Here is a 13,483-nt window from a genome sequence, read left to right on the forward strand (position 1 = left end):
AAGTAATAATAAACTGGATTCTGAATCTGTTTTCTTGTGCATGTCTAAGTTAAATATTGTGTTCATAGGAGTTAAGAATCCCATATAAATACAATACTTAATAATAAACTAAATAATAGAACTTTATAAGGGAAAATAAGTGAAGCCGATTTTAAAAAGTTTAGTGCGTGTGTGGTCCGCTAGGTGAAACAAATAAGGGGGCAAAAGGGTAAACAATGTTTAAAATTTCACTTGTTTCTCGTGATATTTACATGGAATTTTGTGAGTGGTTTTTTAAAGTTTACAGTAAAATAATCTGGTCGAAAAATAATAATTTTTTACTTATATGGGTGTATTTTAAAATTATAATTAAATAAGACATAGTTTTTGGAATATGTATTAGTAAATATTTTGGTTTTGTGGTTTAGAATAATAAGTGAATAAAATGGTTCGATTATGTAGGACTTTAGGTTGTACTACAAGAAATTACAAGACAGAACACGTATTTCGGTGAGTATCAAAGCTTATTAATTTAAGCTCTGCGTACCATCTTTAATATTATGAATTGAAATAACATCCTATCACAGAATGACGGTATTAGATTTTTGTTTTGATACATCGTTATGTTATCGTATATGTTATTTACTTCGTTTGAAGTACCAGAAACTGAATTCACTACGAATTTTGACCAGGATGAACGGCTTGTGGAATGCAATTTTAGATTCCCTTGCCGAGTAATTTATCCAGCTGTTTGTTTCGCAAATTTTAGGAAACACAGTGGTTAAGATTTGAATTCGGTTTCGCTAAGTAGAAATCGTTTGATTTCTCTTTTTGTTTTAACATCCTATCACTAAAAAAAATATTTGCATTTTGTAATGACCTGTAGTTTATTCTCAACTTTTTTGTTCCAATTATTAATCTTAGAAATGTTTTATTTACGGTAATACAATCATACGCAACAATGGATAAATTCTGTTCTCAAAATATCAACAATTAGATAAAGTGGCGGAGATACATTTTTGTGCCCCTAACTGAAAAGTCTATTATTATAGAGACTTACGTATAAGTACCATTTTATTTTATAAAAGCTTCGTCTTAATCCTATTACAAAGTCATTTGTATTTGAGTAATATCGATAAATTTCGAGCGATAAACATACTGAGTGGCAGGTATAATAATTAAAAGTAAGTACAATAGATTAAAATTTATTAATTTCTACCTGGTCCGAAAACTTAAACAACGCTATTTAAATACAAATGACTGTGTAGTAGGATTAAGACTAACTTTTCTAAAATGAAATGGTAATGGTGGTTTTACCTACTTGTAATTCTTTGCTGCTGTAGCATTATAATCTAATTTCACAACTGAGGTTTACCCATTTTACTAATAATAATAATAAAAGTAATAATCGTAATTCATTTTATAACTTTATATTGTTCTGAAGCTATTTTCTTGTGGCATCAAATACTATTTAAACGTCTCTAAATCTCTACTGTCTGAACAGCGTAAAGCAACACAGCAGATACATTTACGTTGCGGTTTTGACCACCACACGTGTCACTCATTAAAACATAATCTTTATCATCGCAATTGTCTTTTAGACATTTATAAAGACAAGAGGCTACTTCATGCAAACCTCTGCCAGCCACTCCTTCATGCCACGTATAATTAGTAGCGTTTCTGGCCCTGACATCGTAAACAGTAAGATTATACACAGCCAGTCGTCTTTTGTAAAATATTGCTTTAGCATTTGTGAAAGGGCAGTACCTTACAGCCTTCAGATCAAATTGAATGAAATTTATTTTGCTTGCCAACGCATCCGCCTTAGCTTTGTCGTGAAATTCTCTTGCAGCATTTTTCCTGTTGATATTTTGTTCATAATTCTCATGTAGGTCTTTCTTTTTATCTTTAGTTGCATTTTGATATCTAAAACTGGTATCACACATGTCTTTTCTTGGTACTTGAAATTTTAAATGAAAGTCAGTGTGAAAAATTTGTCTATACAACCATGATTTCTCAGGCACTATCTTCTCACTGTTCACATCTATTTTTCAGTATATTTTTTACAAAGGTTTCTGACATGTTGAACGTGACAAGAAAAAAACCCTGACAAACTTGCATTTTGTTACCCTCTTTCAATAAATAATACTCTCTAGTATTTCAACGTCGTGAATTCTTAGCTTTTGTTCTAACTGAATACTTTACAGGAATATTTAAAAAGCGCCATTTTAAAGGTTTTTATACGATTTATAAGTTTCTTACTCTCAAATTGGTTTCAAATGCTTTACTTTTTGCTGATAAAAAAGCGAAAAATTACCGTTTTTTGACCTTAGTTTGTTAATAACTAAAGTCCAAAAAATCGACTGCAGGAAACATATATAGGTTCTTGTTACAGAGGTCCATACTACTCAAAACAACTGTCGTTTACCTGGCCGGACGAGTGTCACGAAAAACAGCTTATTTCCCTGTGCTAACATAGTATCCGTAGAAATCAAGCAATACGTTACAAAGTTAAAGAAGCAGGGTGGTTAAATATGAAACTCAGACGACATGTTCATTCAACTTGTTAAATCCAAAAAATCATTATTTTTAAAACCCCACCATATCTCCATAATAAAATAAAATTTCGTACTGATGTACATACTATTAACATTAGACATAAAAACACCATTTATATACCTTATCATCGTACTGTTAAGTTTTTATTAATCTAATTTATTGTTTTTTATTTATTTATTAAAGGTTCTATTTATAACACTCACAAATTTATTAAAATCTTTATTACTAATTTATCTTACACTAATGATTATATAATTTATTATAATACGTGCGTTACAATTTAAAACGTGGCGCGATCTTGAAAAACTAACTGTCCTTTTACAACAGAATTCCTTCATTAAATATAAAATGCCGTTATTCTTCGAAGTTCTGGCGATGGATCGATGCGCCGAGAAAGTTACCCATGCTGGTTTTATTCGGCCTGCCTGGAAATTTCGAGTCGCGGGTGACTCATCATAATTCAGGTGAACAGGTCTTTCAACTGAGTGCCGAAACAACTAGAACAGAAAAGAATTAGTCATAATATATTTACAGTTTTATACGCCATAATATTTATTATCGAGTACACAGCAAATCAAACGATCCTTTTATATAATAATATAGCCCATGTTAATAATAATAATTACACTACTGCTATCAGTTTTACTAAAAAACAAATTTAAAGTTCGTTTTTGAAAAATTACGAAACATTGTATCGGTAGGGTTTGGTGACATAGAATTAGTAGAACTTATTCAGAGTGCATATTGTTTGAATATTAGATTAAATTATCTATCTATGTAAAAGGCTGTGATGACAAGTCACATTGTTTGTCCAGTAAACTAACGACGCCATCTAGGAAAGAAATACCAAAATTTGACATTTCAATCATATTTTGTTCTTGAAACGATATCTTTAATTAATAATACTCTATTAATTACATATTAATATAATTAATAATTAATTTTAATATTATTTTTTAAGTAAAATTTAATACAAAATAATTTAAAGCTTTATGTTAGCTTAGATATAAAATCCTAACTCCATCTGAACAAAGAAATCTGAGTTAATTAATTTTTTCGAAAATTGCTAAAAATATAGGTTACTGTAATTGTAAGGTAAGATCAATGACGTATAATATATATTTATTATATGTCACTGGGTAAGATAAACATACACTTACTATAAAAATAAAATGACGTTTAACAAACGTTAACGCTTTACCAAAATTACCAGAATTAAATAATTTTGTGAGCGTTTTGGTAGGGGGGGGGGGGGGGGTAGAATAGTTCGTCGAATCATGACGTATGTTACATCAGTAGAAAGGAGAAGTGGTAGCGAATATGTTGAGACAGAAAAAACACACATTGCGGCATTGTTAAGAGGGCATTACATCATATCTCCTTTATGTTTGGTCCGATTGGAGCGTGTGATACGTTAAATGGAAAAGAAGGACATCACTAATATATAAAGATAGAAAAAAACAAAGCGACTACCACAAGAGCACTACACAGTGATTTCATTATTAATGAACATATAGTTACATACGAGAAGTCAGAGGGCATTATGAAAAAAAAAAAATAGATTAACTAAAAGACAAATTTTGATTTATTGACTTAAAGAAGGCCTATGGCTGAGTACTAAATAAACAACTGAACGAATTCTAACATACGATATAGCAAATGAAAGGGGAGGATATAACGAATATATTCAGATAGAAACAACAAATAAGGCGACTAACACAAAGCGCTACACAGTATCTTCATTATTAATGAAGGTATAGCGACATACAAGGTATCATAGGGCACTATACATATATAAAAATATATTTACTATAAGACAAATTTTGATTTATTGTCTTAATGAGGGCCTATGGTTGACTACAAAATAACCAACTGAAGTAGTATCTTCACAGTATCTTCATTATTAATGAACGTGTAGCAACATAAGAGATATCAAGAGATATCATAGGGCACTATAGATAAAAATAGGTTTACTGTAAGACAAATTTTGATTTATTGACTAGAGGCTTCAGGCTGAGTGCAAAATAAACAACTGTTCGAATCCTAACATGCGGCATAGCAAATAAAAGGGAAGGATATAACGAATATATCTAGATAGAAAAAACAAAGAGACTAACAAAAGTGCACTACACATCTTCGTTATCTATTATTGAACGTATAGCGACATACGACATATCACATGACACTATAGATGATAATAGACATACTTGCTTTATACATAAAGCATAATTTAGAGATTAAATAAATTCGCTTTATTGACCTGAAAAGGATCTCTGACTGATTACAAAATAAACAACTAGCCTAATACTAGCATATGACACATCAAATCAAACGACGTGAGACGTATAGTACATATAATAGATTAACTAAAAACTAAATAGATAAACTAATAAAACGTGCCATCAATATATAAATATATATATATATATATATATATATATATATATATACATATATATATATATATATATATATATATATATATATATATATATATATATATATATATATATATATATATATATAGGGTATAGTCAAAAAACCATAGTGTCAGCTCAGAAGTGCATCAGATCATAATGTATATTTACTTGGATTATATGCAAAAAGTTTATTATTTTAAAAATTTACCTAGTTTTATATATTTTCCTACGTTTATTTAAATTAAAATTTATTTACTGTCACATTTTGATTTCGTTTTTATATGTTAGTATTCTTAATTGGATACAATCCTAGATATTTTTTTTATTATTTGTTTTGTCCAGGTTAGCTGAACCTATAGGACATGTTTGTGCTTGGCCTGTACCCTGTATACAAATTTCGGTCAATGATTTCAATTAAACGTAATTTAAAAACTGCAATATACTGTTTACCTTATTACATAAAATAAATAATTGTTTATGCATTTCTTCTTTACATACATGGTGTTGATTTCATAGCCATTTCGAAATAAAACTGGTCATAACTTGTTAAATACTCCATATAGTAATGCAAAGCCCAATATTATATGAACAAGAATTATGACAAGAATATAAATATGTAAAAATATATATCTTTCCCCATTTAAAAAATTGTATGTTTGCTATACCACGTAGTTTATATTCACCCTGTATAATTCCACATATTTTCCAAGTATAGAGAATATCGTTGCCTACATTTTTTTTAATTAAGTGTTTTGGATATCTTGTACCACAATGGAATTATTGACCGATGTCGCACTATAAACTCACCCTGTATACATATTTAGTTATTTAGATTTATGCCTTTATGATTTTATGTGTTTTTTTAAATTTTTTGATCAAATATTTTTACATTTTAATTAAAACTGTGTTTTAAATATTTTTTTTTATTTGCGTCAACCAACCCCAGATAGTGCGTTAACCAACCCTGACCTGGGGCTAGTTGGCGCATACTGAGATATATTTTTAAAAAATACCTTACATATAAATGAGCGGCTTTATCATTTTTTTTTCACAAAAAGACAAAAAAAAACATAAAACTATAGTGTTTTGCAAAAAATTCACGTCAAAATGTTTTAATTTAGTAAATTGTAACTCGCGCTAATGACCATAGATGTCAAATGCACGTTAATTTAAATATACAAAAATCACGTTCCAAATAAAATCATAATTTCCATTGTATGAATATTCATTTCCTACTTTCCTATGTGGGTACAGGATTCGCCTGTGACTCGTTCTAAAAACTTTCATACTTATCGTACAATATACTATTGTATATTGAGTTTTTTATAGTTTCTATCAAATTAACATTCGGTAGATGCGGTGTATTGCACTCAAACCATCGGCTAACTGTTTTTCGGTTATTAAATATTTGCTGTAGACTGAAGAATTGATTCAATAATTCTTGACGGACGTAAAAAAATTTATTACCTTTCCAGATATCCAATTTCGTATCCCGAATATCGTTTGTAGATCCTATTTTTTAAATTATAACCCTCAGACTACCGTTCTATCCCACACAATTGCCCTGGAAACCTGTTGCTTTTAATGCGAATTTCAAACATCGAGTTTGCGCTTTCGCCCATTAATGGAAAGTCTTTCTGTAAATAGTTTTGCGAAGTTTCAGTGATTTCGCGACTCTGTCGAAAGTTAGAACTCCGTGTCTTGAACTCATTGATATCATTACGCGAAGTGGCGTGTGCCTAAGAAGTTGTAAAAGTTCTTAAAGACCAGTACAAGTTTGTTGATCAGCGTATATTTAATGTGCTATATATTTATTAATTATTAAGTTAACACCTCTTTGAAACGGATTGTTGTTTTACTCGGTAACATGAGAGATATTTATTATTATAAGAAATTTATAAATAATAACACCGAAGTGTATTTATTTATAAATTAAAATAAGTAAATATAAGAACCTGACCCTATTCGATTTGTCTAACATTTTATACACTTTATTTTACTATATATTATTTGCACATTATTTTATTATATAAAAAAATAATGTGCAAATTTTTAGCACAGCCCATCAGTTAGGTACAAAATTATACAAAAATGTACAAAAAAATATGTTTCAGATAAACGATTTTCTGCTTAATAAAGTAGTTATAACAGAGTTTTGAAATTTTCCCCATGGAAGCCGGAAAAACGAAAAATGTAACAACATTTTCAAAATGGATGTGGCCATTCAGTTTAAATGTATTTAGAAATACGCACAATGTGTGGTGAAATACTTAATTTGGAATAAATGCACTTTGCATAAAATAAAAAAAAAATCAATAAAACGTAAAATATTCTGAAAATTTTAGCTCGTATTTAGATAGTAATACTAGCTCGTATTTAGATAGTAATAATTTTTTTTTACAAAAAACGTACTTTTAATATTGCTCTGACTATTTTTTCGTTTTTTTGCTTAAAATATTATAATCCATATTTAACAAAAATAGCACGTTATGTAAAAGCTTTCAGTACAATTTTTCTATTTTTTCATTTCTTTTCGCATTTAATTTAAAATAAAAATACGTTTCAAAATAAAAAAAAAAAATCATAAAATGGTTTCCCGATCAAATTTAGATTCATCAATTAATTTTACACACTTTTCAATAATATTTTGTACCTTATTTTGCGATTTTACTTAAAAAATAGATAACTCTACTCCTAAATTAAAACAATTTTTAATTCACTTCATCTTTCTCTTGTTGCCTTATTTCGAATCAAGTAGGATAAGCTAAGACTGATTAGGTTTTATTAGCACATCATTGACATTAAAAGCAAAGTTTCATTGGATCGTAGTCTAGTAGGAAAAATATTAACACATCCTTTCAACCTTTCTCAATCCTTTTATTGGAGTTTTTATTTATTCTTGAACTTAGAAAATATAAAACTATGTGGATAAGTGAATTCATGCTGCATATCACGTATGGTGAAAATTGGTTCCTTCGTAATAAACTTTCATACAAATGAAAATAATTTTGCGGTAATTTTGAAATTTAAATTCTTCGGATAATACAGGTATAATAATTAAATTATTAAATGATGCATCGTAAAATAAACATTTATACTGGAAGTTGTGGCAAAATAATAAAATTATGTAGAATGCTGAACAAGGATTAGTATTTTTGTGGAAAAAAGTATGCAGAATGATTCCATGTGGGTTCTACTATACACCAGAGAAATAAGGCAAAAAATACCATGTTCGGGACAATGACCCAGCCAGGTTGCAAATGGTTTTTTTAGTACTATATACCTAATACATTATAAATAGGTGGCATTCGGATTTTTGCAGAAATAATTATTCAAATTATTTATAAGTCAAAAATGACTATAATTTAGTAAAATGTTTTTGAAATGGTAAAAATGACTTTGATTGAATTTTTAAAATATATTAAAAATATAAGTCTTCTACTTTTATGTGGTTTCCGCACAATCGTTATATCATTATTATTTTCTAAAGGCGCGTACAGACTAGCACACGCATGAGGTGAGAATCCACGCATATGCGTGCGTACTCAAATCATTCGCGCTCAGAGCATTCGTTGAAATTAGAAATCACGGCATATGTATGCGTGCTCAAGGCGCTCCATCCATTCGTGAAAAAATGTCTGAGGAGCTGCTTATGGTTAGTGCCGCGTTTGTGGTTATTAGTTCATTAAAAAAGAAAAAACAAAGGAAAAATAGGCGATGGTGGACGACTCATTTATTTAAAAGAAGAACCCTACAAATGAAGTCCGATTTACTAGTAGATTTGGCATTAGAATCTAATACTGGACAATTTCTGCTCATTTTCTTCTTCACAACTGCTAAATCTATATCAAGATTTCTTGAAATCAACTCGTATGCATCTTCTTTATTTGTTTTTGAATAATAAATCTTATTTTGTGGATCCCATAATATAGGGTTTTCTTCATACAAATCTATTAATTGCAAACATTGTTCATTTGACCACTCCATTTTACACATAAATCAATAAAATGAATAAAACTCAATAAATCCGAACTTGCAAATGCAACAAATCCCCACGCTATCCGTCTAAACTGAGCGCGAACGTACACGTATGTTTCTTTGATGTTTGCGAAAAAACCGACACCACTCTGGCTCGCAGCATGTGTGCTCAAGTCATTCGCGAGAAGCAACGCATGCGGCGAGAGGTTACGAAAGCGCCGTCCACATTTGCACACGTATGTGTATTCGTGGCTGCTTACCGCATGCGTTTGTAGGTTTGTACGCGCCTTTAGCAATAATATTGCAAAAAAAGCTCCGTGTGATAAACGAATTGAATAAAATTTAAAATAATTGTCAAATCGTCTTAAAATTTTTAGTTAATTATAAGAACTAATTGACTCAACTTTTTATGCAATATCTTAAGTCATCCTTGCGATATGCAAAGTCCTAAGTTTATTTTTACAAAAGTTATATCAAATTTTGGATTTTCGAAATTTTAGCCGTATTTTTTAATTTCCGACGCAACAAAAAATGATCTGACCGAAATTTCAAAAACTGTCATTTTAAACCTTTGCATATACACTAAAAGATTAAATAATAAATAATATATTTAATTGCCAGCAGTAGTAGTATATAGTACCCATAGTACCCAAAAAACCTATTTGCAACCTGGCTGGGGCAGTGTCCTTATTTCCCTTGACTACTAAGACGTTTTAGAGAATTGTAAACATTTTGTTTGATATAATTTTTTTTTGGATCATCTTTTTGGATAAAACATTTTGTGAATAAAATACTATTTAGCATAAAATGATTCAAAAGGCGTACTTAAACATTTCTCAACTTTCTAACTTAATTGGCTCGCCATATACATATTCACATGAGGTTGCTAGAAGGGACGTTAACTGTTCTTAAAGTCTCGTTACCTACTTTCTATTCCTAAATCTAACAGTTATTCAGATATTTAGCTTGTAATGTATAGATTAAGGGCCGATTGTTCTAACGCTAATCAAAACTTGATTGTAATCAAATATTTAATTACAATCAAATATGTCACAGCAGCTATCAAAATTATTAAAAATTGCTTATTATTATTATTGATTTGTAAATAAAAACGTGAAATTAACATCAGAAACAGTTTAATTATGGTTTATTTTAAATTAAAACCCAAAATAATAAAATTGAATAAAATAAATCAGTCAACATAACCTCAGAATGTGACGTATTTGATGTTAATTAAATATTTGATTACAATCAAGTTTGATTATGCTTTTGATTATTATGGTATAGTGAGCCATGGAAATTTTAGTTGACAGTTCTCAGTTCGAACTTTAAGTAAAAGTTAAAAATTTAATAATTAGGGACACAACATTAAATATTTTATTATTGTATTATTTATGTTAATCACATAAATAAATTTTAAAAGTATGGATCATTTATAGCACAGTCTATTACATGGAAACATAAAAAATATCACAATGTAGAATTAAAATATGTATATTCAATAAAATTTAAAATATTAAAGTAAATGCTCAAAAACATTTCCCTGTTGCTGCAAACATTTATTAGCTCGTTGAACTACTATAGAAGTCATTCTTGGTTGCTTAATCTACATTTGTGTGTATAGTGTCTTTTTTAGTGGTTATAAAATTATCGTAACTTTTATTTTTTATGAACCTTTATGACCAGAGTGCCTTTCTCAAGTGATCTATATTTGGTATGCGTTTACACTTTATAGTCTTTAACTGAATAGGTTGAGGATGGGAAAACTGTTTGTCTTAATATAAAAACTCCACCAAAGGCTCCACCAATATAAAAACTTTTTGAATACGAGATGTTTTGAAATCTTTGTTTCTAGATGAGCCATAAAAATATCTAATAGCGGTGGGCTTACAGAGTTACCCATTATAAGGCTGTACTGAGAAAGGCACTCTACCGAAACAGAAACATTAAACAGCTGTAGTAATAATTTATAATAAATTTTTTGGAAGTGATTTGTTTCATAGCATACTTTATATGTTCTCAGAATTTAGGTACTTATATTAAAAAGTTATTTAACTGATCTTACTCGTAAATACAATTTAACCAACAAATTTAGCACAAGAAAGTTGCCAGGGTAGAAAAATTACTAGGGTAGATTTTAAAATTGGATGTTTAATATTAATTGGATGTTTAATTTAATTGGATGTTGAAATTTAATAATTATTTTATGTATATTGATTACATTTATTAGTACGGTAAATATTAATTTGTACCAGCATACGTTTTTATTTTATTCTTTAATTATGTTTTTATTTTAATCTTCGATATTTTAATGTATGGTTTTAAAATCAGATTATACTTACTATCTTTGCAAAAAAATTTGTTTAAAAATTCGCAAAAACATAAAAGTGAGTAATAGTTTTTTTTTAAATATCTACAAAATAAATTATGCTAGGAGTCTACAACCTGACACCAAAAGAAAGGTTGTAATATTTCCTGCAAAAATCAGTAATAATATACAGGGTGTTAAAAAAAATGAGAAAATTTTGTATCTGAAAATAGTGATCACACTGTATATTGTATGGATAGATGTCAAAGACATAAAGTTATATAAAAATAACACTACATTAAACAAAATGAGATATTGTTTACCTACATTTTTAGTACCCTGAAAACCTAATCTATATCCCTTTAAATATTAGCGTTTAATAAGTGTAAATCTTTTAAAAACAGTAAACTTTAGACCTATAAAACCTTATACAAACGTTTGATATTTTAAAAAAATATATTTAAAAATTCTTTAATATACATGGTGTTCCATTTTAATGGTTCATTTCGTTGTTCCCACTGACCCTGTCTAATAAAAAATTTTTTTAAAGTATAGACGTCTTTGATATTGTACTGAGTTTATTAGTCTAATTTATTAACTTTATTTATTATACAATTATTCTAACACTTAGTTTATTTAAAGTCTTTATTTAATTTATATATACAATATTCTTACACTTATCACAACTACTTTAATTTATATAATTTATTTACAAGATTTATTTCGCGTTACAATTAGAAACTCGACGCGATATTATCTTCAGACTGCTCAACACCATGAGAATCCCTCTATTTATATCAAACAGCCATTAGCCGGGAATCTCTCGAAGCAGACGGATGTTGACCCTTGAATTGTCTCGAATGAACGGGAACCCAGACTAGTTTTATAGCGGCTTGCAGCTGTGTTAACCTTTCCAGACATGTTTTTAGCGGGTCGGAGAAAATGCTAGAACAGAAGTGAGAATAAACAAAATGTTTACAGGTTTTTAATATGACTTATATTTTATCGTAACAATATACATCACTTTCGGTAATAAAAGAAAGCAAGTAGTTTGGCGCAGACTGTATATTTATATAATGTTTATATATATATATATATATATATATATATATATATATATATATATATATATATATATATATACCTATATTATATATATGATAATGATTTTGTCAGCGGCTCAATATTTATTATAAAAAATTTATATATTGAAATTAAATTACTATACGTGTTCTAAAATAGCATAAGCTATTTTTTGGGTTTCAAATATACCATAGTTAAATAACAATAAATATTTAATTATTTTATGTATGAATTTGATGTCACAGCTAAAATGATGCAGATAAGATGAAGCATTACACAACTTATCAATTTTAAATTTGCGAAGTAGGTCTTGCATTAAATGGATCTTGCAGATATTTTTTGATTAAATATGATATTTCAAAGTATTTAATCCAAAAAAATCTAAATTATGTAAGAATGGGTCGTCAAACTACGATTAGTCAAAGAAATTTAATTATTACTCGCCATAAAAATGGATATAGCCAAAGAGACATACCAAAAATGGCAAATAAATGTTCATTAACAACTGTTTAGCACATTGTTGAAAGTTACCGAAATGAAAATAGAGTTGAAAATAAATCAAGGTTTGCTTAGCTCCAAATAAGATTTTTACCGAACATGAGGAAAGATGGATTGTCAGAGAAAAAGCAAATACTCCTACAAAAAATGCACCAAATTTTCTTAATGAGGTGCAAAGACAGTTTGGAAAACAATGTAGCCCCGAAACAGTTAGACGAATATTACGAAAGGATAACCTATATGGTCAAACTGCTAGAAATAAACCTTTAATTAGCCAAAGAAATAGGCGTATTAGATTGGTGTTCGCTAGGGAGCATATTTAGTAATATTTGCTGATGAAATCAAAATTTACTTGTTTGGGCCCGATGGACAAATACCGGTGTGGAGAAAGCCGAATGAAGAACTAAAATTAAAAAATATAAAAGCTACGGTAAAGCACGGTGGAGATGGAGTGATGTGGGAATGCATTTTATTGAAGTGAATATGAACCAATACGTGTACTTGGATATACTATGGCAGCATTTTACCGCTAGTGCTCAAAAGTTGGGTATTAATAACAATTACCGGTTTTATCAGGACAACGATCCAAAACACACGTCATATCGTTTTAGTACTTGGTTGATTTCAAAAACATCAGCTCAGTCACCAGATTTGAATG

General features: G+C 29.0%; 1 protein-coding gene across 1 annotated transcript in view; it reads left to right on the top strand.

Annotated features, from left to right (window-relative positions):
- Positions 1-45: 45 nt before the first annotated feature.
- The window catches only part of LOC140449253 (guanylate cyclase 32E-like), a 458,979-nt gene continuing 445,541 nt past the window's right edge, over positions 46-13,483 (top strand). Inside the window, exon 1 of the mRNA XM_072542462.1 lies at positions 46-489. The gene's annotated coding sequence lies outside the window, so the exon portion shown is untranslated. The remainder of the gene's footprint in view (positions 490-13,483) is intronic.

Source organism: Diabrotica undecimpunctata, chromosome 1 (genome assembly GCF_040954645.1).
Source record: "Diabrotica undecimpunctata isolate CICGRU chromosome 1, icDiaUnde3, whole genome shotgun sequence".
NCBI lineage: Eukaryota > Metazoa > Arthropoda > Insecta > Coleoptera > Chrysomelidae > Diabrotica > Diabrotica undecimpunctata.